At 31.7% G+C, this 26,323-nt stretch overlaps 1 protein-coding gene across 2 annotated transcripts in view; it reads left to right on the top strand.

Moving 5' to 3' along the window:
- RBMS1 (RNA binding motif single stranded interacting protein 1) overlaps nt 1-26,323 on the top strand; it is a 232,629-nt gene that overhangs the window by 1,188 nt on the left and 205,118 nt on the right. The window lies entirely within an intron of this gene.

The following is a 26,323-nucleotide window of genomic DNA, read 5'->3' on the forward strand; positions in this document are numbered from 1 at the left end:
TCACCTGGTTACTGATTTCTTCTTTTATGTTAGAGTTTTGGGTAGAGAAGTGACCAAAGTTCATTCAGCACTTATTGATGCCCCCCTTACATGTGCCCTGCAACTTTTGCCAAGGAAGGGGCTATAAATACATTTCTATTCAGGGAAGTCGTTTCACTATTTATAATTTTAAGCGTTAATTTTTACTAGCTATCTTTGTTAAAGGTTAAACCATTTTTTAAAAATGTTTATTTGAAGTGATCTTTGACAAGATAGAACTATTGACATTCTTTTGGCTATAAAATTTTTATTTTCTGGGGGCCGTGGGCAATTTTGTTCTTTGGAATATTTTGGTTTTAATATGTGTGAGAAGTTGAATTCTATCTCCTCATTTGAAATAATTGTGTTTGATCCACAAATAATGTTGGCCTCAGATCTTTAGCATCATCATTGTGCAAAAGGGCAAATGCAAAAGGGATGCACCAGGAGTTTCAGCAAATCTCCTTACAATTCAGAATATAACAACTATGAATCAGGTCTGTGTACAGTGTGGGGACTTTAATTTGGAGGTTATACTTGGACTCCAGCCAAGAGAGAGCATACTTTTGGTCCAAAAAGAAGAGGATCTCCTTGGCCAGTTTGATAAGCTTCCTTTCGATGTAGGTGTGGTCCATGGTAACAAGGAACCTTAGCACAGAGTGTATTTGACCATGTCAAACTATAACTGTAAAAACTGAAGAAATAGAGGATTACTTGCTCTCCTACCCTGACACCATCACTACCCCTCCAAAAAAGAAAAAAACAAAAAAGCACCATTTTAGCCGCAGTAGCCAGAAAGCATCAAGATGGCAGCAGTTTTTGTATCCATCATTAATTTTCCCTCAGATTTACATTAATATTTTTTTTCAGGAATTTGAGATGCCAATATGAGTGATACAGGTGTTGTAAATATGAGTTGTTTAAAGAAATATTATGAAATAATCAATGCACTGCCTTTTAGATATCATATATGTTTAATGCACCTGTTTAAATTATGCAGCATAAGGTGCCTGAAGGAGAGTCTTTTGTACTATTCCACACTTAATTGTATGAATAATAAATAAATACACTCAGGTGAAGAAAGGAGGGAAAACACTTTTCTACAGGAACATTTACCTTAGTGATTTTTATGTACCATTAGTAAGTTGGAAACCAAGTACATAACATTTAATATAGCTAATGCGATGCCACTTGGCTTTTTTGCTCTGTAAATAATTGAAGAGGGAGGCAAATTGTAAGAGCCTGCTCTGGTAATTAGGGTTGGATCCACAGAAAGCTTTAAGGGCCATTTTCTGAAAGTGTGCTTCCTGCATAAAGCATTTAATATTGATTTGTGTTACAGTAAATGACATTTTCAAAACATATCTTGCTGTTTCTGCTAAGAATGCTGAAATGCCATTACTCTGTATCTCTTTGTTTTAGCAGAATGGCATATATGCCACTTGACCTATTTATAATATGGTATTAAAGTTTGGGAGTTTAAATCCAGTTTTGTTTTGTTTTTTTAATTTTAACAATAGAAATTTCCTTAAGACAAGGAACCCTCTCGAACAATACGTACAAGAACTAAAGATAATTTAGGTAATCAAATTCTGGATGACATAAGCAAATTTGGCTCCAAACATCTGGCCAGAAGGTATAAAAGAATAATATTGTAAGAAAAAAATATATTATTTTGGTTTGTAGTTAGCTTAAAAACAAAATGGTACCTAATCCAAAAGTTAATATATTTAATTAAGGGATTGGCGTCTATGCAATCATATCTGTGTTTTTTCACCTTTCTGAAATGTAGGGTTGAAAACCTTACTCTGTTTAAAATACAGTGACATGTTTGTAAATCATACTTGTTTTGAAACTTCTGTTTTGAAACTAAATCAAAAACAGAAATAGGATGGTTGTTAATAAGTTATGTTTAACTTAAACTTGTGCTTATGAGATATATGTGATTTTCTTGAAATGAAAGGTGTTAAAAAGAATAAAGATCCTAAGTGTCAACCTAGCATCTGATGTTTCATTATTACATATACAAATACATTAAACATATAAGTATGCATGTGTATGTGTGTATATAATATTTTTAGCTGAATCCAGGGATGTTCATTTCTTTACACACACACACACACACATACACAATTTTATCCTTGGTTTCAATTCCTTGTTCTGGAAAAGAAATGAGAAAAATCAGAAAAGTGTTCCACTACGCTTTGTGGTAACAGAACTCCATATAAACACATTCTTTTATTCTCATTAATAGGATTCTGTTTTGCAATTGTGATGCACTTAAAACTGAAATATATTATAATGAAAAAATTTAATGCTAGTCAGCACTGATGTGTACTGTAAGAATATACATCACTTTCAAATAAAGTGTTAAGTATGCAAAGTGAGTTCTCTCTGAACCTAAGTTCAGAAATAGAACAATAGTAAACGACTGTTAGTTGTGATAAATATAGAATCACATTAATAAAGGGTAATAGGGTAAAATAATTTTTCTAAAATCAATTTGCATATCTGAGATAAAAGCCTTGCAGTAATATTTTATAGTATTCCTTGACTCTGACCATTAGTCAAATGAATATCATGTAAAATGTGAGATTAAGCATTTCTTTACGAATTAGTAGAAAAGGTCTAATGCCTAAATTTTTCAAATTAACAATATAGTGGAATACAATATTTTTAGGAAAAATGCAACTTTGTATTTTACGAAATAGTTTAAACATATATGATAGAATTGAATAAAATCAATGAGATATTGAAGGGAACTGAAAACAATGGATAGTTTTTTCTAAAGTTCCATTTTAGTACTACATTGTATAATATTAGTAATACCTATACTAGAATTCTTCAGATCTTTTAGCTAACCTAATTCCTAAGCAAAAGCAAAGAGAGAGGTGAGAGAAAGAATGAAGAGATATGGGAAATCACACTCATGTTACTGTGTTACTTTAGAAGTTTTTTTTTTTTTTTAACTGATGTAACTTTTTGTCATGCTTGGCAAGTTCAGATACTATTAGCCTTAAATTTAAATACAATGACTCAACAATATATCAGATAATAATGTGCAATTACATGCATCAGTGTATTAAAAGTATTAAAGCATTTAGTCACTGATGTACTGATATGAGTGGATAATATTTAAGAATCTATCATAACTTGTAAATTACAATTTATTTAATGGGCTACTTTAAAAATTTATGTCAGATGAAGTTTTTTGTTGAAGTCAGAGATACTAATTTTCTTCACTGTTTCTTAAAAGTAGAGGAAACCTGTGTTTTTTATATAATTTCATAATCATTGAATTTATCTGAATCAAATATGGCAGAAACAAAATGACAATTTGTGTTATAGTTGAATTAGTCAATCTTTCCAATTAGTTTTTTTTAATAACCCCAACTATCTTATATGAGATTCTTACCAAATTTTTCCTCAGTATCACTGACCATAGTCCTAACATTCTTGTTGCAAGTTTTTCAGTAGATACAGATACCTAGGTCAGTGCTACTCTGAGAAGAGTAGGACAAAACAAATGTTTATGTAGTATCTACTATGAATTAAAATGGCAGTTGATAGATATTTTTTAAATGTATAATAAGTCCAAAAATTCATTCTCATGACCTAAATAATATCTAATCACAAAGTTCTTAAGGTAAAAGGAAAATTAAATCTATGTACTACTTTATTTGATATTATAAGGAAAACAAATAGAGAGCCTCAGGATGTTTGTTATGGAAGGATTGGTAAATGCTTCATTTATAGTATGAATAAGTACTATGACACAATGTTTTTGAAGATGGTGAGTAACAGAAAAAAAATTGTAATATTGTTGGGTATTGGGTAGAGGAAGATTATCAAGCATGATGAATTGGTGGCAAATTCTTTTTGTTGAAAATCTCCATTTTCTAATTTTTTTATATAAATCCCAGGGGCCACTGAGCATGTTATTAGTATTTATTAGAAGAAATTCTTTTGAGGAGTTGGTATTGAGAAGGTTTGTAATTTAAATCAGTCTTTATCTGTGATTGGTGAATACTCTTGGATAAATCGCTTGTCTTATCTCTTTTTGTGAAATGGTAGGAAAAATTTATTGCTATTTTGCAGTGGTATAGTATAAACAAAAAAAAATTTGAGCTATTTAAATAAAAGATGAAATATAGAGGATGGTTAATGTCAAAACTTGTTTTGTATGTCTTTTCATAATTGTAATGGATTTTATATATATATATTTTTTTTTTTCCTCCTATGGGTGTGGAAGGAAGGAGAGGAGAGAATTTGTAATTGAAAATAAAATAAAATTGAAATAAAATGTTTTCTTTCTCACACATAGTAAGTACTTAATAAATACTTTTGGCTTGAATTATTTCTCAAGAATTAACATCCAATGAAAAGGGAGTCCTCCAAAGGTGAATGATTTTAAATATAAACTGGATTAGCCATGTTCCTGGGTGGACTAAGTAAGCATCATAGGGTGCAACCCATCAGAAAACATTTAGTCATAAGTAATATGATTTTTCATATCATTTTAATATCATAAAACTATCTTATATGAGATTCTTAGGAAATTTCTCCTCACTATTACTCCTCACTTGTTGCAAATTTTTCTTCAGTTAGATACAGGTACCTAGGTCAGTGCTTCCTGGTAACAGTGAAGTAATACAGAAGGAAAAAAGCTGATCCCTGTCCTCAAGTACAATATCTGTTTGGGCGGAAAGAAATAACAAGAGTGTTCTGCAAAATAACCTATAAAAGGAACTCGAGGAACATATACAGAGATGATACCAAAACTTAAATGGAATTATCAAATTGCGGCACTTTTTTTTAAATCTCTAAGAACAGCTATATTGACACTAGCAATAATAGAAATAGAAAGAAATTGAGATTTATAATAGCTAATAAAGTTTTTTAAATTGAGTGAATCAAGTTAGGTATAAATATTTTACCATCTTTTCTTTTTACTTGCAAAGGTCACTTAATGCAAATATGAAAATTGAGCACTTGAAATGCCAAAATTCCCTTTTAGCTCATATTACATGAACATTTAAAGATTTTTCATGTTTAATAATTACCTAGTTTCATGTTTTCTTGTCTCATGTTATTAATTGACTGATTAGGGTCATGAGTCTCTGAAAATGTAATCCTTAAAATATTACATAAGAGTTGTGCAGAACTGTTACTTTTAATTGTTTGTAAACCTTTTTTTAATAGAGGTTTATTCCTTCTCAGATCATTAGCTCTGTTTATGGGAAGGAAAGAGAGAGCTGGAAGGGGGTGGGGGGAAGGCTTCAGTTCCTGTTACATTGCTAATTTGATAATTGCTTTCCAGCAATATTTGTACATAAGCTAATGTATTTAATGTCTACCTGGTTAGTATTATCTCTTTCTCTCTAATTGGAGCTAATAGATTTTGTTATTCCTAGTTTTTAATAAACATTATAGTCTCTTTTTGATCTAGTGATAGGCTTCTAAAATCCTGGTAAGAGCAGCTGTTACTCTCTTTTGGAAACGGAAGTAAACACTTAGAAAGATTTAGATGGTCAAAGAAAGCATAGGCTATGCAATTTCTTCTCTGACTCCTATTGAGCAATGTAGTTCAGTCAAGCAGGACTGTTGAATATTATGTAAACAGTGGTTTCATGTAATAAAACCAGACCATTTATTATATGTGATAGGCAATTTGAAGAACTTAGAAGTCCCACAGGTCCAGGGAAGCAAGTGGTCCTACTTCAAAAAAATCAAATAGGTATTTTTTTCAAATGTGAAAAAAATAACATGCCAAAAGAAAAGGAGAAAATGCTAAAACTTTAGAGTTTTAGGAAGGAATGCAGATTCCTTAATTTACAAATATAGAGGTTCATATAGCTGACTTATTCAAATATATAGTAGCAGAAATGGGACTATAACTCTGGCATGATTTCCATCCCACACTTTCTGTTTTATTACAGAATACACATGTAGTAATTTTGTAGAAGGTACAAGTCAAACCATGAATTATTAGCAGGTCCCCTCTAATGCCTAAAAATAAGAGGAAAAAATATTAACAAAAGGGTGGAAATATTTGATTATTCCCTTATCTCCTCAAAATTACAGCATGATATTTTCTACATTCTGTATTTTTTTTAATGTTGGCATGTTAGAGAATTTGAATTGTGTGTATGTGTTTTAATATTTATGTGGTTCTATCATTCTTCTTTCCTGCTCACCCCAACACTGGTACATCACAATTAAAGTTGTTTGTAGTTTATATTCTTAAATCTCATCTAAATATTTGGTCATGATGAATAGTGAATTTGATTATAAATTTGTAACCCCATCAATTATACCTTTGTCTTCTCAGTAACAATTGTGAATCCATAACATAAAAGCCTTTGACAAATGTGTATAATTTAGGGAGAAAGTAATTGGTATTTTTTTCATCTAATTAACAGGAACTTCCCAAAGGCTAATGGCTCCCACAAAGCATTCTATTAGTTTCATTGTCTTAACAATGGAACCAGGTTCTCAATCTCAGCTATTCTTTGTGTTTAGTTTCATGGTACTGATAGTTTGAAATAATTATGTTAACCAAAGAAGCAACAAAAAGGGATATGTTAGCTATCAGAGAATAATTCTAGAGCTGGGCAGCTGACACTTTCTTAGTGACACAGAACTAAACCCACAGCTCTACCCTGGCTAAATATTTTAGATCTTCTGTCACATCTTTGTTGCAAGAAAAGAATATTATGGTTAAAGTATTGTACAGTTGAGAGGTTAATTAAATTTGCCTTTGATGAAGGTTTTCTCTTTTGATTCAGCCAAAACTTCAATCTGAATCTTTATTAAAATTTGTCAGTGTATAACTTTATTTTTAAAAAAATGAAATACTAGGTGAACTTGTGCACATGCATTAAAAAGTCCATAATTAACATATTAGTACTTTGATGAAAACTACATATTTCTACTAACAGTAAAAATTGAAATGTCACTCTGTTGAAGGATCAGTTATTTGTTTAAATTTCTTTTGCTTTTGTCCATACCTAAATTTGGAATTTAAACAAATTCTAGTATATTTTACATTTTATCATTTTACTAAACTTTTTCCCATTATATTAAGAAGTGAAGAGCAATATCTGCCTATCTTATTTGTAAAATGATTACTGAGAGTATGTCTCATAATTTCCCAGAGTCTAATTTTAATAGCATAGAAATCCATTTGATTAGAGGGAAGAGCAGAGGTTTAAAAAAAATGGAATACACAGCAAAGTTAGGCTGACAGAATTTGAAAAGGATAGTAGATGTCTGGTCTTTTTCTACCTCTCTGCCTTCATCACAAAATTCAAATTCATGTTACAGCAGTACAGGATGTTCTTTGGTGCACATCCTTTGAGCCTTGAAAATTTGATTTGAATGTTTGGTCTGATGATTGCATGTTCAGATAATAACATTGTGGTAGATATCCATGTGTCTGGGCCCTAATGTACCTCTTCTTTCTAGGTCTCCACAATACATTTCTTTGTTTTCTTATCTTTGGCTACTTTGATTTGAATCTTGCTGAATGTTGGAAACAGTGCATTTCTCCCCCAAATGCCACCATTTCAATCTCCCTTAACAGGGCCAGGGAAATTTAAATGTAATACCTACATTTATCTGAATTTAGAAACACCATAAACATTTAAAAGCAATACTTTGGGAAGTACAAAGCTATGGTTCTGTTAGTGTAATTCAGCCACATTATACTGAGACATGAATTCCATCCAACAGACATTATGTTAACTTTATGGATTAAATTATATTTATACATTAGAGAGCTGGGGTATATAAGATTTGCTAAGACTTTCCACATATTTCTAAATTCTCAGTAGGTTGAGTATCAGGGGAAAAACTGTTACTGTTTTGAATACTAAACTTCTTAAAAATGACAAATAAGACTTTCTTGAATGGTGAAAGTTATTATGGATATATATTCACTATAAGAATTCTTTTGAAAGGGGATAGAGGCATTTATTATATTATATTATCATATAAGAGATCAGATACAATTTGAACCAAAGCAATTTTTAAAAATAAATAACGAGCTCATAAATAGGCTTTAGCTTCTTCAACTTTTTCCAAAAATGTCCTAAACAGACTTACATGCTCTTTTTCTTTTCTTTTCTTTTTTTCTTTTTTTTTTGCCTTAAGCATTGAAGTTTTGGGATGTAGCCATAGCCATCTAGCCAAGAACAAGTGAACAAAACCTTTAGATCTCTTTATTTCAGCAGGGCTTAGCCTAAGTACTCCTTAGTCTGTAGAAGGAAAATATTCCCTTAACCCCCCCCTCAATCACCAACTCTAATAACTGCTTACTTAAGCCATTAATAATTAACCCCCCGAAGAGATATGCCTCTGTGATGTATCTCAGAGCCAAAGGATTTTAGAATTAGAGCTAAAAGAGACATTAGAGGTTATTTTTCCAACTGAGGACCAGAAAAGTGAAATGACTTGCCATATTCCATATGGACTTGAGTTTTGATATCTCATAGTATGGAAAAAAAATTTATCCAAAATAAAGCCCAATCTATGTTTGATTACAAATGATCAAAACTAATCTTCATTATCTTCCCACAAACTACTCTAAAGTATAACCTCTGGCACTTATAGCTGAGGCAATTCTATGAAACTTGTTCACCATCATGTATACTTTGCTGCTTTTTCTATCCACTTCCCATAACCCCACATTCCCTCTTTCTTTTTTTTTTTTCCGATTTCACATAATTGCTTACTATTGCTTTTGTTTTCACATTGCTTAGTATTCTGGACTAAAGAGATCTTTATTCTAGATTAAAACCATTATGCCAACAAAAATAGTTCTTACTACAGATATGTATGCTGTATGTCCAATGACCTGTTTTATTACATATATGAAGATATTTAGGGGAAAAACCATTTTGGCTACAGCCTTTACCTACTTAATTTTTATCATTAGAAGTCAACAGTAAAATATTATCAGGGAAAAGTTTTAGCGCAAATGTCATAGATAGATACCTTTGTATGCCCTGCATTAAAGCAAATCCAAATGTAAGATTTTTACAAAATTAGATATTTCTTACATTTAGGTTTGCTTTAATAGGGTTCTTGTAAATTTTTTTCTTAAAATAAGAATTCATTAATATATAAGCATTCCAAATACACTTAAATATTTTACAGTTCATTGACATTCACTAAATATTTGACAGAAAGTTTAATTTAAAGTTAAACCAGCAGGAGCCATTACTTATCAAAAACTAATTGGACATGAAATAATTCCTTTCTGAAACGATAATACAAATTGACTGAAAATGATTATATTTATTAAAAATTTACTTACTATTACCTTCCATAAACACATATTTTATAAAGTATATATGCCTGAACTTGTTTTACTGCCCTTATATCTGCCTAACCGCTTTTCTGGCTTCTTTCAAAAATCAGTTCAAATTTCACTCTCTTCAAGCCTTTCCCAGTCTTCCACTACCTCAGCCCCTAAGATTACTATTCATTTATTATCTATTTATCATCTACCTATCATCTATATATATATATATATATATATATATATTTCATACACACATATATTATATATATAAAACACACACACACACACACACACACACACACACATATATATATATATATATATATATATATATATATATATATATATATATATATATATATATATATATATATATATATATAAAAGATGATCATACTTACTCCATATGTTGTTTCCCCCTGTTAGTCTATGAGTTCCTTGAAGACAAGCATTGTTTTTTATCTATTTTTATCCCTAATTTAGTGCAGTTCTGGATATGAAGTTATTGCTTGATACATGAATGTTGCTTGACTGACTGAATAGCCCTTTTCCCCCCACCAGTCTGTCTAACCTTAGTAGTAAAGTTCAAAAACACAGGACACACAGTTCAAAGGTCATGAAGCCTTCTAATTTATTTGTTTCCTATTTGGAATGCAATTTAGTCATTTTTGGGTAATTGTTAGCAGTCAACAAATGGAAGTAAATAAGGTTTCATGTGATTGATTAACCAGTGAGAGGTATGGTCAATGGATGGAATACTCTATGATACAGTAGATTCAAAGAATCCAATTATAGAGCTGGGAGGAACATCAGAAGTTGCACACATGATTGCACAGATACACACATACACACACACATACACACACCCATCTCCTCAGTTTCTTTTGTTGTAAATGGGGGCAGAAAATAATTGTAATGCCATCTCATAGGGCTATTGTGAGGATCAAATGAGATGATCTATCTATAAATATCATATATTTACACACATTATACATTTATAATTATGTATATATATACATACAATACAAATATACACATATATATACACATTATGTAAATATGTATCACTATATAAAGCTGAAAAATGAGATAAAAAGCTTTCAATTTAAATTTTCCACATATGTTAAAGATTCCCCTTCATTTATATGGTTAACATCTATAAACATAAATATATTTCACTTTTAAGTTTTCAAATCCCATTTTCATATCATTTCTCAGCTGTTCTTCATAACTATGATATAGTCACTACAACTATTTTTATCCTCATTTTGCAGCAAAGGAAAATGAGGTGATTTTCTCCTGATCAAAAGCTAATAAATGTGGGAAGCAGTCTATGAATACAAATCTCTTGACTCCAGATTCAACAAAGACATAGTTAGAGAATTAGAAAGAAAAGAATTTATAATAACTTAAAGTACACTCAGTTTCTTGACCTATGCAATTAATACTTTTCCTAAACTAAAAGTGCCCAATTTTCTTAATTCTTTTTCCCCCCAAATAGAAGAAGAATTTTTAAAAAATATTTTACTCACATCCTAGCTATTAAAAACTACTGGGACTCTGTGAATCAAAATAGGAATGTATTTGTATGTGTGATATACTCCATGAATTCAACTTAATGCACTTTTAGTATGTGAGACATTTAAATAACTAATTTTATTTTTGTCCTTGTTCTTATTGGTGAGTCATTAATTGGCTCCTTTATCTTTGCTTCTACCAATTAAGTAAGTTGGTTATATAAAATTTATGTTTAATGTTTAAAATGTCAGGTCAAAGAAATGCAATAAATATTTAAAGGGATGAAGGAAAAAACTGGAAAATAGGATTATACATACACATAGGTAAACATACACATACTGTATGTTTATATATGTATATATAAGTACATGTGTGTATGTGTATTTATATATGTATGTTTTATAAAATCCAATTCTTTTTATTGTCAGTTTGTTGAGAATTGAGATTTCTCGGCCAGACTTCTAGAAAAATTACCTTTGCCTTAAGTATATAGGCAATTGGTATAAAAAAATAAATTTTGTCCAAATTATGTAGTTATTTCTTTGCTTTGTTGGTAGAAAACAAGCTTCAATGTTTGTGGTCAAATCTCTTTCAAAGAATGCATACTTCTTGAAAGTCGATACTATTTTGGTTTTGTTGTATTCTCAGGTATAGTGCTCTGCATATCTAGTTTATCATCATCACAATGCATATACTTCCTTAAACAGTCAGTATAAAACCAAAAATGAGTGTATCCTCTTAAATATGGCAATAAAGAAAAAGAACTGTGTAATAAAGAATGAAAAAAAAAAGGATCAAATTTTAATTAGTAAATTCTCTTGTCTAGAATGACCCTTATTATTAAATATTATTATTATTGGTTTTCTGGAGGGAAAACCCCACCAATAAAGCTCAATTTTGAAGGGAAAAAATTGCTCCTTTTTGAATTATTTGACAGAAGTATGATCTTATAAGGATGCTAAGAAGTTACTTCTGAATTTGTACTGTAATAAAACAGGTCAATTGACAAATATTTACTGAGTAGGGGCAGCTAGGTGGCGAAGTGGATGGAGCACCAGCTCTGAATTCAGGGGGACCCGAGTTCAAATCTGGTCTCAGATACTTAACACTTCCTAGCTGTGTGACCCTGGGCAAGTCACTTAACCCCAGCCCCAGGAAAAATAAACAAACAAACAAATATTTACTGAGTGCCTTCTATGAACAAGATACTAACTGTTGACCTCTATGTTATTTGGGGGCAGGTAGCCCCCTATTAATAGTGATCCAGTTTCCTTAAAAGAATATGCTACTAGGGGAGAATATCTTAATTTTCATGACATCTTTATTCCTGTGAAATATGAATAAATTAGTTTTTCCCCATAAATCAGATGTGTCTAGGTGTAATTATAAAATATTAAGACTTCTTTCTCAGTGACATTATCAGAGAACAGTAAATGCTTGACTACTCTTTCCCTTTTCCTCAAAACCCAGAAAACCAAGCTTATATAAATTTGAAACTTTCTGAATCAGAGAGTGAAGTCTCAGAGGATGCAAAGGACTTGGAATTGGGAGATCTGAGTTTCTACCTTAGCTTTGGCATTTCTTAGCTATAGGATCACCAGCAAGTCATCCGTATTTGTGAGCTTCCCCAGAGAGAAACTTCTTCATCTGTAAAATAAGGAGAGCAATATATCCTCACAGAATTGTTAAAGGAATATGCTCTGGAAACATTGACATTACAAATATAAATTAATCCTCTTTTAGAGGTTTTACTTGGGCAAAGTAAATTTCAGATCATTTGTTGATGTATCGCAACCAACATACTTATTACATGCACAAATGCAACATGGGAGTAATGGTAATACTATAACAGAACAGCATGTCTTATGGCAAGGGCAGATACAGATGGGCAATAAGATATATAACCACAAGGAATCAATATCTCTTATGTGCCATATACAGAATGTTTATTCATCTGGAATCAGCACACTTCTTTTAGAGTTTTCTTGATACTGGTATCCTGTAGGCTCTACAACTTTATCTTATTGACATCTTCCATGTGATTATACAAGATTCTGGATCACTTCCTGTAGACTTTGGTAGTTGGATACTAAAAATTAAACAGCGATCCAAAAACATGAAAGAAAATATTTATAACATTTTAAAAAGACACTAGAGATATGTGTGTGTTTTAAATTTAGAAAACATGAACAGTGCTTTAAATATAACATTTTGGTTATGATGTTATAGAATTCCCTATGTTCCACCAATTACCATTTTGTGATGTCCAGCAAATGAGTTCACTATTAAATTTATCATAGACTAATGAAGTAAATTTTATTTATTACATACCACCTTTTTCCTTTTCTTTGACATTCACATTTACCCCATCATTTTCCAAATGAGAAAACTGAAGCTCCATAGTGTTAAATGATTTACCCAAGATCACATAGGCTTAATTAAATTGGAGAGTCTGGATTTTAACTGAGATCCAGAAATCAGTACTTTTTTCTGTGTACTGCACTGTATCTTTCTCTTTTGTTGTTTTATTACCAGAATGCATGACTGTCATTCTCTAGTTATTTGGGAGAAAAAACTGCATAATTTTGTTAAGATTTATATTTCATTTAATGACTTGCAGGTTTTTTCAAGGTCTTTCTCTTTGTATGTATCCAAATTTCATTTGATTTATGACCAATATAATCTTTATATTCTCCAAATAACTTTTCTTAAACACCTTTTTATGACCTTGTTATATTCTAAAAATGAATTCATATTGATCTTTTTTTATATCAATTTTAAATTATATATTGCAATGTTTAAAAAAAGAACTTCAAAATAAGCCTGTTTTCCATTTTTAATACTGAAATTTTTTTTAATTTAATTCAGTATGATATGGTATTATAAAAGTACATAACATTAGAAACTATAATGACGTCCTGTGACAGACACAAGGATAGGAATAAAAGGAATACTAACTGAGAAAGAGCTTGAAGTTTGCAATACTTTCTACATTTTTCTATTAGGAATATTTAAATATATTTTAATAGCCAATCCTTAGGGGAGGTGGAGGATGTTATCACCAATTAATAACATCTTAATAGCACTGGCTAGGAATTTGAGAAATGGTAGAGAAGTACCACAGATCTTAAGCCTAGGACAATTATAAGTAAAGCATAAACTTTAGGGATGTTCTTACTGTATGCTACCATTTATAAACATAAGAAGAAAGATTAATGTGTTAAGGTTGCTGTAGACTAGTTAATCTGAAATACTATTTCAATTAAAAAATCAACTATAAATCAATACTTTTTTATTGTTGACCCTAAATTGATTCTTTCTTGCTTTTGGAAACAGGTAACTAGGGCTGAAGAAAGAAAAGCCAGGGAATAAATGAAAAATATATAATTATTCCACAGAAAATAGAGCTAATCAAGAGTTGCTTTTGTTTTAAATGTTAATTTTTTTTTTTAAACTGGTGCTTTTGAAACTATGTTTCAGGAGATTAAAGTTGCATGCTAAGAAGCAATTCATATAAGCATATGTATTTTTGCATATACATACATATACATAAACAAACAAGATGTCTTGAAATCTTTTTTTTTTTTTTTTTTAAACATTGCAAGGCAGTTAGAGTTAAGTGACTTGCCTAAGGTCACACAGCTAGTATTCATCAAGTATCTAAGGCCAGATTTGATCTCAGGTCCTCTTGACTCCAGAATAAGTGCTTTATTCAATGTGCAACTTCAAATCTTTTTTTAGGAGGTTCCCATAATTTATTAAGTATCTCTTTTTTTCCTTTTCCCCTTCCATTTTGTTTTGTTTTCTTTTTTTTTTTTTAAAGCTGTCTTCTGAACCTACATTTTCTTCAGCCAGAAACATTTGGAAGGTGACAATTATATTACAAAGGACTTCATCTATATGCAATTTTTTCATTCAAAAGTCCCAAGTTTCAAGTGACAGTGGAAAATATTCTTAATATTGATATTGTTTTATAAACATGTATTTTTTTCCTGATTATTTTCATTTTAATTATTTTTCTCTTCCTGAGTATCATAAAATTAATATTGTTGTATTTGCTTTTTCTTCAATAAGATACAATTACATATTATATTGAGCCATTTTTCAATTTGATCTTTCTCTGATATTTAAAGCAATTTTTGCCATATGAAATTAAGAATAATTTTCATTCTCCCTGTTAAGGAGAGAAGCCCATCCTAAAATTTAAGATTCAATGGGGATTAAACTGGGAGTGTGCAGGGCATAACATCCCTCCTTTTGGGACAAACGGGAAATAGCTACTGTTTTTTGCATTTGCCTTTTAATGAATCTTTCAAATTTCAACACCGTTTCTTTAAATGAATTTTTGGGAGAATTATAACAAAACTATGATCATATATCTCATTTTCAGATGTAAAATGGATGAAATCCAATTAACTTATGCCTTTTATGAAATTTTGAATAATAAAATAAAAGACCACATAGAGTCTTCTGTTTACCTATTGCTATAGTAACCAGGTAATCTCAAATGACTTCAAGCTGTTATCCAAAAGAAAATCATGTAAATTGTGTTGAAAGCTCTTCATGGGACCTTAGAGAAAGTATGTTCTTTGGGGAAGGAGGAGAACTAAAGAAATGGAAGAAGACTAACTGTTTATTTGGTTATAAGAGTAAACAATTCCTAGGGTTTACTAGAAAAAGGGATTTTCATAGAAAACTATTTTGGTATTTTATACCAATTATAGATAGCTATTACTATAGAGAAATTGCACTGCCCTGCTGAGATTTCCTTTCTGCAAATCCTGGAGCAATTATAAGATGGAAGTCTGGAATGTATAAACAATGTCCTTTGAACAATAAACCTTTCTTACTGAACTTGAGCAGAAATGTGGCGCCCTTTATCTTATGGCTCTTTGCCTATGCTTCCTTTTTAATAACAGGAACAAGTGTCTAATCAGAAGATAAATACACATGTGTATTTGGTCACATCATTTTAAAAGACAGGGATGGTCCATTATATTACCAACATAGTTTTGGTATTAATGCTCTTGATTACCATGTCACATTTTCAGTTTTCACATGAATACAAAGCTGGGTTGTGTTCATAGGCTTTGGGGTTTCACTAGACTAGTGTTGGTTTTATATTATATTTTTTTATTTTACTTTGCAATCTCTATGAACATTTTCTCCCTACTGAATTAGAAACAAACAACAATAACAACAAATGCAAAAATTACACCAGATTTACCTCACTCTGATTAAACCCAGAAGACCTGAGTTCAAATTCTATGTCTTTTCTTATTATGTGAAAGATTTTAGGCAAATCACCTTAACCTTTTAGAGGGTCAGTACCTTAATATATAAAAAGTGTGTATTAGAAGACTCCTTAAGATTTTTTCATTACTATCTATGATCTTAATAAAGTCAATTTTTTTAAGGCATCATCACATGAACACATTATAAACTGAATTTGTGAATGTCACCCTCTGTGTACCAAAATGGGGGAGGGGAGGAATCTGCACCAATCAGAACAAACAAGATCTAAAATCCTAAAGAGGAGGAAACTGTCACTTTGAATTAACTGTAAAAAAGCATGAGCTCCATTATTTTGCTGAACTTACAAACCTTATACAATGTTTACAATAAGATTTGGAAAGTTGCCTAGCACTGGAATATATACAATTAAACAACATAGTTGAATTGCTCTTTCAAGTCATTGCTGCTAAAAGACCTTCATTGTACTCATATGATAGTCATTCTTGGAACTTTTAACATAAACAGGAATAAAGAACATTCATTTGTAATTTTATCTGAGTGCATATGGGAACTTTTTTTTCACATTAAAACCCTATGGAAACTAAAGATAGAAATAATAAAGGTATCGCTGAATGAAAATCAAGTTTTTGATTGGTGGAAGAATTCAATCCTTTTATTTTGTTAGCAGTTGAGCTTAGTATTCTACTCAACTTTTATTTAACCTTACATACACTTCAGTTTTTAAGACTATTTCAAAATTAATTTTGATTTCCCTGAAAAAGTTTGCAATAAAATTTATGCAATATAAACTTTCTGGTTTTTCCTTTCATAACATTTGCTCAAAAATAGCAAATTCAAAGAGAATGCAGAAAGTATGATAGACTAAAAACAAATAGTATGTCAAATTAAATGAAATTAAGATGTTGGATTTATAAAATTATGGTAAACCTTTAACATTAGTGACAACAAAACTGACTATATGTAATTTGGTTTTAGAATAAAGAGAAAATGCAAATATGTGTATATATTATATATTATCTCTCTATATTAATATTCATAGGATCATAGATAAAAAGCTAGAAAGGATCTGAGAGGCCACCTAGTATAACCAGTTTTATTACATATTTTGTTACAATATTACACATATATAGAAAAGATAAGTGACTTGCACAAAGTCACACATGTAGGTTATGATAGAGATGACTTTCATGTTTCACATTTAAAATGATCTTAAAATCCTTTTATAGATGTATGGCTATAAATAAAGGTAAGCTGGTAAAAGAGGCAATCAATTGGCACAGTGGATTGAGTGGCAGGCCTAAAATCAGGAAGATTAATCTCCATGTGTTCAGCTCTGGTCTCGGATATTTACTAGCTGTGTGATCCTGGACAAGTCATTTAACCCTGTTTTCTTAGAACTTGCTCCAGATCACCCCTGGCTATGTTGTTTTCACAATATTTTAAAATTATGTCAAAATTTGTTTTATTGGTACAAAAAATGCCTATTACTAAAGTGGATCAGCACATTTTTTGCCACTTTGAGCCTGAAATAATTGCCTCTGTTGCTAGTGGCTTACCCAGAATCACAAAATTAGTATGTGTCACAGTCAAGACCTGAACCTAAATTTTCCTGGCTTTAAGATTAGTCCATTAATCCTTATAGCATATGACTTACTTGCTGGAGCACAAAGAGTACTAGATGATCTAATATAAAGAATATTGATTTCAATATCATGAAAAAAGGGCAGATCCCCTTAATTTTCTGTCTGTTTTTTCATCTTTTAAGAGAAATTGCTTTATGTACCTCCCAAAATTTATTTTAAAATAATATAGCTTTGAGCTACTTGTCAAAGAAGTTGACCTCTAAGTTTCAATATCATACTATTTTGATAGTGGAATATTTGATTCTTTTTATATCTAGGGGATAAAAGTTATTCAAAATATTGAATTTTTCTCTAGGTGATAAGATATTTTTGTTTGTTTTGTGGAAAGGAGCACTTAAAATTAATCAACAATTTATGACCTTTGACAACAATCTTTCCTTATGAATATTATTCTTTCCACTTTGGAAAATTCCTGATGTATTTATGAAAGGAAGAATTAGGGAAGCAACTCTGTAGTCATCCTATGTTATAAGACATGGTTGAAGATTTGATGGTACCATTAAATAATGGAGAGAGTAGGATTCTTAATCAATGCCTCAGGTTCAAATTCTCAACTCAGAAGCTTCCTATTTGTGTTAAAGTGTTAGAAAAATCACTACTTTTCTGAGATTGTGAAAAAGAAAGGATTGTGCTAGACTGTTCCTTTTTGTTTCAAAGCCCAGGAGAATATGTTGTAGTTCGTTAATCCATACTACTATGGATTATTATATACAGTATAGTACTACTATACTACTACTACATAGTACTACTACTAATGCATACTATGGATTAAAGGTAGTTTAACCTTGCTCACTTAGAGAAGTGTTATTCCTAACAAGAGCATTTTAGGAAAGAGAGCTGTCATAATGTGACTCTGCCTTTACATGGTTATTCTTCTGCATTTTCTCTTTCCCCTTATTCCATTCTGGAAACATCCTGTCTGGATCAGCCAAGGGATCCAACATGTGAAATTCTGTTGCTGATAAGTTGAGGATATTTTTGGAGGAGAAATATTAGTTTTCCTATGTTACATCAGCCTCAAGAAGCTGGTCACATACCTGAAACATCTCTTAAAAACCTGTTATGAAACTTTCATCTGATACATAGAGGAAACATTTTGAAACCATGGTAAATTCAGGGGCTTCGTTTCTCATGATCCCTTAGCCAAAAGTAGTATATTTCTACTCAAATAGCTCCTAGCATTCTCTCTTCGAATGCTCATTAGTTACTCTTACAGAATAGACTTTAAAGTTAGAAGTGACCTCAGAGATGATCTATTCCTCTCATTTGGGGAAAGTGAGGATCAGTAAAATCAAGTGATTTGCCTACGGTTATAAAGTTAGTAAGAAACTAAATTTGAAGCCAAGTCTCCAGACTACAAATCTAGTGTTATTTTTGTTAAGGTTAGCACAGACCTGCTTTCCATTTTTCACATTCTGCCTACTCAGAATTATTTGAATGTTTGAGTGGAAAATCATTTATTAAGTATTTGTTATATTCCAAGCACTGTGTTAAACTCTGGAGATACAAATACAAAAGTGAAAAGTCCCTGACCTCAAGGAGTTCACAGTCTAATGGAGGAAACAATAAATAAAACATAAGTAAATGAATGAATGAATGGAATATATGAGAAAGTGGTGACCAAAGAGGGAAGTTTCTGATTTGGAAAGTGTGGCTATGGAAATTTTGATTTGATATTAGGAGAGAGGATGAATTGTCTTATGACAATCTTACTAAGTTTAAGAACAGAATTTGCATCCCTATCCTTGGCACAATACCTTGCACATAGTATGTGTTTAATTAATGTTCATAGCATTGAATAAATAAAACAACCCCTTCTTTCAAGGATTTTACAGTAAAGAATATGCAAATAAGTAATAAATAAAAAGGAGGAGAATGTGGCAAATACCAAAACTAAGATATTAAGAATTTTGAAAGTCAAAAGGAGGGAGAAATTACTTCTTGTTTTATTGTTCAAGAAGAACTTCACACAGGAAGTGACATTTGGGAAGTCTTGAAGAATGGTGAAATTAAACGAGGTATAGATGGATGGGCAAAGGAATCTGAGATTCTTCCATTTACTATCGATATCAAAATCACTTAACTTCTATGGGTAACTTAAGTTACCTCCTTAGTAAAATTAATAACATTGGGGCAACTAGATAGTGGAAAGAATACAAGCCAGGAGTCAGGAACACTCATTTCCTGAGTTCAAATCTGGCCTGATTGGCCAAGTGCTTAATTTAGTAACCTAATCTTGTTTGCCTCCGTTTCTTCATTTGTAAAATGAACTGGAGAAGGAAATGGCAAACCATTCCAGTATCTGTGTCAAGAAGACCCCAAGTATCATGAAAAGTCAAACATAATTAAGCCACAACAGAATTAAAAGAGGCAAAGGAAAGGCATACCAGTCATACACTTTAAGGTTTTCAAACTTCTTTGTATGACTTCCTTTAATTCTTAGATCCCTTCCACATCTAAATCTATTATTTTATAATCAAAGCTATGCATTAAGAAAATATTAATTTGGCATTCTCATGGAGAATTTATTGTAAATAAAGAGAATCTTGTGATAACAGCTTTTGTATATTCTATGAAACAGTATATGTTGATAACTTTGTTTTAAAAGATTTTAAAGGATGCAGGAAGATTTTATGACACAGACATGATACTGATACCCAAACCAGGTAGGTTGAAAATGGAGAAAGAAAACTATAGACCAATCTCCCTAATGAATATTGATGCTAAAATCTTAAATAAGATATTAGCAAAAAAACTCCAGAAAATCATCCCCAGGATAATACACTATGATCAAGTAGGATTTATACCAGGAATGCAGGGCTGGTTCAATATTAGGAAAACTATCAGTATAATTGGCCATAATAATAATCAAATTAATAAAAATCATATGATCATCTCAATAGAGGCAGAAGAAGCATTTTATAAAATCCAACATCCATTCCTATTAAAAACACTTGAGAGTTTAGGAAAAAATGAACTTTTCCTTAAGATAATCAGTAGTATCTATTTAAAACCATCAATAAGCATCATATGTAATGGAGAAAGATTGCAACCATAAGATCAGGGGTGAAACAAGGTTGTCCACTATCACCATTACTATTCAGTATTGTATTAGAAACGCTAGCTTTGGCAATAAGAGCTGAGAAAGAGATTAAAGGAATTATAGTAGGTAATGAGGAAACCAAATTATCACTCTTTGCAGATAATATGATGGTATACATAGAGAACCCCAAAGATTCAACTAAAAAGCTATTAGAAATAATCCACACCTTTAGCAAAGTTGCAGGATGCAAAATAAATCCACATAAATCATCAGCATTCTTATATGTCACTAACAAAGTCCAACAGTTAGAGTTACAGAGAGAAATTCCATTTAAAGTAACTACTGATAGTATAAAATATTTAAGAATCTATGTGCCAAGGGAAAATCAGAAACTATATGAGCAAAACTACAAAACGCTTTCCACACAAATTAAATCCGATCTAACCAATTGGAAAAATATTAAATGCTCTTGGATAGGGTGAGCAAATAAAAGATGACAATACTACCTAACCTAATCTATTTATTTAGCACTATACCAATCAGCCTCCCAAAAAACTATTTTAATGACCTAGAAAAAATAACAACAAAGTTCATATGGAAAAACAAAAGGTCAAGAATTTCAAGGGAATTAATGAAAAAATCAAATGAAGATGGCCTAGCTATACCAGATCTAAAGTTATATTATAAAGCAGTGGTTACCAAAACCATTTGGTATTGGCTAAGAAATAGACTAGTTGATCAGTGGAATAGGTTAGGTCCAAAGGACAAAATAATTAATAACTCTAGCAACTTAGTGTTTGACAAAGCCAAGGATCCCGGCCTTTGGGATAAGAACTCAATGTTTGACAAAAATTGCTGGGAAAATTGGAAATTAATATGGCAGAAACTAGGCTTTGATCCACACTTAACAGTGTACACCAAGGTCAGGTCAAAATGGGTTCATGACCTAGGAATAAAGAATGAGATTATAAATAAATTAGAGGAACATAGGATAGTTTACCTCTCAGACCTGTGGAAGAGGAATGAATTCATGACCAAAGAAGGACTAGAGATCATTATTGATCTCAAAATAGAAAGCTTTGATTATATCAAATTGAAAAGTTTTTGTACAAACAAAATCAATGCAGATAATATTAGAAGGGAAACAATAAACTAGGAAAACATTTTTATAGTCAAAGGTTCAGATAAAGGCCTCAATTCCAAAATATATAGGGAATTGACTCTAATATGTAAGAAATCAAGCCAACCTCCAATTGATAAATGGTCAAAGGATATGAACAGACAATTCTCAGATAAAGAAATTGAAACTATTTCTAGTCATATGAAAAGATGCTCCAAATCATTAATAATCAGAGAAATGCAAATTAAGACAACTCTGAGATACCACTACACATCTGTCAGGTTGGCTAGAATGACAGGGAAAGGCAATGCAGAATGTTGGAGGGGATGTGGGAAAACAGGGACACTGATACATTGTTGGTGGAACTGCGAATACATCCAGCCATTCTGGAGAGCAATTTGGAACTACGCTCAAAAAGTTATCAAACTGTGATCCAGCAGCGTTGCTACTGGGTTTGCATCCCAAAGAGATCTTAAAGAAGGGAAAGGGATCTGTATGTGCAAGAATGTTTGTGGTAGCCCTCTTTGTGATGGCCAGAAACTGGAAATTACATGGATGCCCATCAATTGGAGATTGGCTGAATAAATTGTGGTCTATGAATATTATGGAATATTATTGTTCTGTAAGAAATGACCAACAGGATGATATCAGAAAGGCTTGGAGAGACTTACATGAACTGATGCTGAGTGAAATGAGCAGGACCAGGAGATCATTATATACTTCAACAACAATACTGTATGATGATCAATTCTGATGGACGTGGCTCTCTCCAACAATGAGATGAACCAAACCAGTTCCAATAGAGCAGTAATGAACTGAAACCAACTTCACTCAGTGAAAGAATTCTGGGAGATGACTATGAACCACTATATAGAATTTCCAATCGCTCTAATTCCTTCACAGGCTAAATGTACACTATTTCAAAGTCCGATTCCTTTTGTTCAGCAAAATAACTGTTTAGTCATGTATACATATATTGTATTTAATGGTCATGTATACATATATTGTATTTAATTTATACTCTAACATATTTAACATGTATTGATCGACCTGCCATCTGAGGGGGGGGGAGGGAAAAATTGGAACAAATGGTTTGGCAATTGTCAATGTTGTAAAATTACCCATGCAAATATCTGGTAAATAAAAACTATTATTAAAAAAAAAAAAGGATGCAGGAAGAGACCCTTTTTAATGTGGGCAAGCACAAGAATCTATTTTCTTTATGCATTTTTACATGGATTTTCTTTTTTTTTTCTTTTTTCCCCAAATTGGGCAAGGGCGGGGAGAGAGAGAAAATAGATTTTTCATCATTAAAAATAATATTTAATTTCAGAGAAAGAAAAAAATTGAAAGTAAGTGTCAGAAGTGTTGTCCATACACCTTTCCATGAAAAACAGTACATTAAAGCATTGTTCAGGAAATAATCATTTTCATTTTCTCTTTTGTTCATACATAAAGATTACAAAGCATACCCTTTAAAGAAATCTGTTAATGATATTCAGAAGGTATCCAAAGCGCCTATAGAACACCAAATTCTCTTAGTGTTCTACCATTAATTGTTTCCACTTGGAATCTCATTTTATGAAAGTCAAGTTTGAGTGAATCATATATGAACAACTGTAGATTTTCTCTGAAGATAACAGCCTGTTAACTATAAATAAAATTGTTATTGTTGTATTGTCAGTTTAGTGTGACTGTATTTTATATTAGAGTATTAAGGAGAATCAAAATAGGATATTAAGCATATGGTGATGAATAAAAGACGTTTATTTTATTTATATTGCAGTTTTTCCACTTAAGAAAAATCTTGAGGTTTTTTACTTAAATTTTAAAAAAATCATCATTTAGTAATGCAAACTGATGTTATTGTTCTAAAATCAAGAATTGAACATCTTTCTGGGATGCAATTAATTCACATATGTTGAAAAGTAAAAATAAATTCACAAAAATTAGGTTTACACCATAATATTTGTTGAGTGTGATGTGGAGCTATTCCAAGCAGAACGACCAGCTTGGATTTGTTTTTCTTATACATATACACCCGCACAACATGTATTTAAAAATATATCCAGTTTTCATTGCTTTGGCTCTTAAATACAACTTCAGTTAAAAAAAAATCGCAGTTCTCAGTTTTATGTTTCAGATACTTATTATATAAACCTAGTCTTTTCATGTGAGATGTCTAGGTCATTATTACCCTCACAAAATTAATAAACCTTGCTTGCTATGTCTCTGAGCTCTCAAAGATTTGAACAAAGTACCATGATAATATAGAATAAAAATATTCATACTACTTTCCAAGGTCAAATTTTGCCTACCTTTTGCTACTCTGTTAGCTAATGTTTATATAATGCTATAATGTTCACAAAACATATTACAAATATTACCTGATAACAACCTGAGAAATATGAGTTTCTTATTTTGCAGATGTGGAAACCATGGTAGACAAAAATGTAATGATTTTCTTTCTCTGAGTCACATAGTGTCACAGGCAGAATTTGAACTTGGATTTTCTGGATTTAAAATTCATGACTTTGTGCCATTTATGTGCTTGATGATGGTGTGTGTGTGTGTGTGTGTGTGTGTGTGTGTGTGTGTGTGTGTGTGTGTGTGTGTTAGTATTAAGTTGCCATCTGGAAGTTGAATTTTTTAAAATTATGCCTTTTATATTAAAATTATAGCACCAATATAATACATATAGTTTATCTTAGAAAACAATATAGTCCTTCCCTAGAAATAATGTGAACTGATAAAATTCTAGTTAGCCTAGGTAGGACAACAGTAATTGAAATGTGATTTGTTTTTTAGAGATGCTAATATTGATTGAAGAAAAGACAATATAATTAACATCGAAGGCTTATAATCTGAAGTTCTCAGGAACCAAAATGTTGATGGCCTTTCCTTTTAGTTTGTTATAGACAATCATTATCATCATTGTCATCATCAACATCATCAGCTAACATTCATATAGCACTTACCAAGTGCTTTCCAATTATCTTACTTGACGCTTACAATAACCCTGGGAGGTAGATGATATTATTATCCCCATTTTGCAAATGAGAAATTTGAAGCAAACAGGTTAAGTAACTTGCCCAGGGTCACACAATTAGTCAATGTTTGAGGCCAGTTTTGAACTCCAATCTTTTTTACTCTAGGCCTGGGCTTCATTCAGTGAAAGAGGAAAAAGAAAACAGATAGACATACAGAGACACAGAAAGAGAAATAAAGATAGTTTGTGTGTGTGTGTGTGTGTGTGTGTAAACATGCATTAGATATCAGAAAAAAATGCATTTAAAATAATCTAGTACTTTAAAATGGAAAACAGGCTAACTTTTATTGTTTAATTTGTAAGTTGTAGTTAACATTTAATTTATATTTTTAGATTTAAAAATAAAAATAAATTTATAAGATCATTGATAAAAATTATACTTGTAATTATAATTATAATCCCTTGTAAATTTATTTAAAATATATACAAAAATAATCAGCTATAAGTGAGTGAAGCGATAATGCATATAAAATCAAAGAGAAGGGATTTGAGAAAAGGTGAGGCATACCAACTCAAAACAAAAATCATGGCAAAAATAAAGGTTCCCCCCTTTTCCAAATAATATGAGGATAATAGTCTTGAATGTTGTTAACACTGGATGCTTGAATATGACTGGAGTCTGATGAAATTATGTGTGTGTATGTGTGTGTGTGTGTGTATGTGTATATACATATACATACATTCAAGTGCCTTCATCCCACTTGGTTTTTGTGTTAGTTGAGCAATAGGGATGTGAGACTATTTCAGCCCCGACCTGGCTACTATTCCCCTCAGCCATGGGCAACTTCTCTCCAGTGAAGGTTGCACAGGATTGTCAGATTGGAGTCTACAATGCTGAGATTGTGTGTATTGGCAGGCCGGTTGTAGGTAGTTCCTGCAGAATCCTGTAGCTGCAGTTTATAGTAATATTGAAAAGGGCATAAAGTGGCTGGTATGTTCTATAGGAGAAAAAAAGCAACAGCAGTAGTAGCAACTTCAACGGAGGTTGGGGGTCAGCGTGTCAGTAGCTGCACTAATGGGAGCTCAGGCAGAAAGCTGTGGTAGTGGAGAGCTCAGGCAGAAAGCTGTGGTAGTGGAGAGCTCAGGCAGAAAGCTGTGGTAGTGGAGAGCTCAGGCAGAAAGCTGTGGTAGTGGAGAGCTCAGGCAGAAAGCTGTGGTAGTGGAGAGCTCAGGCAGAAAGCTGTGGTAGTGGAGAGCTCAGGACTCCTGGCAGCCCAGAGCCCCAGGCAGTAGAGATTGCTGAACCATAGCTTCTCTCTCCACACCCACCACATCCATAAGGAAGCTTGACAGCATGGGTTATGGGGAGAGTATAAAAGTAAAGATCTCTGTTTCTCTCAGACAGTTATTTGGATCAAAGAAGGGAGAA

This window comes from Sminthopsis crassicaudata, chromosome 3, assembly GCF_048593235.1.
Source record: "Sminthopsis crassicaudata isolate SCR6 chromosome 3, ASM4859323v1, whole genome shotgun sequence".
Lineage (NCBI taxonomy): Eukaryota > Metazoa > Chordata > Mammalia > Dasyuromorphia > Dasyuridae > Sminthopsis > Sminthopsis crassicaudata.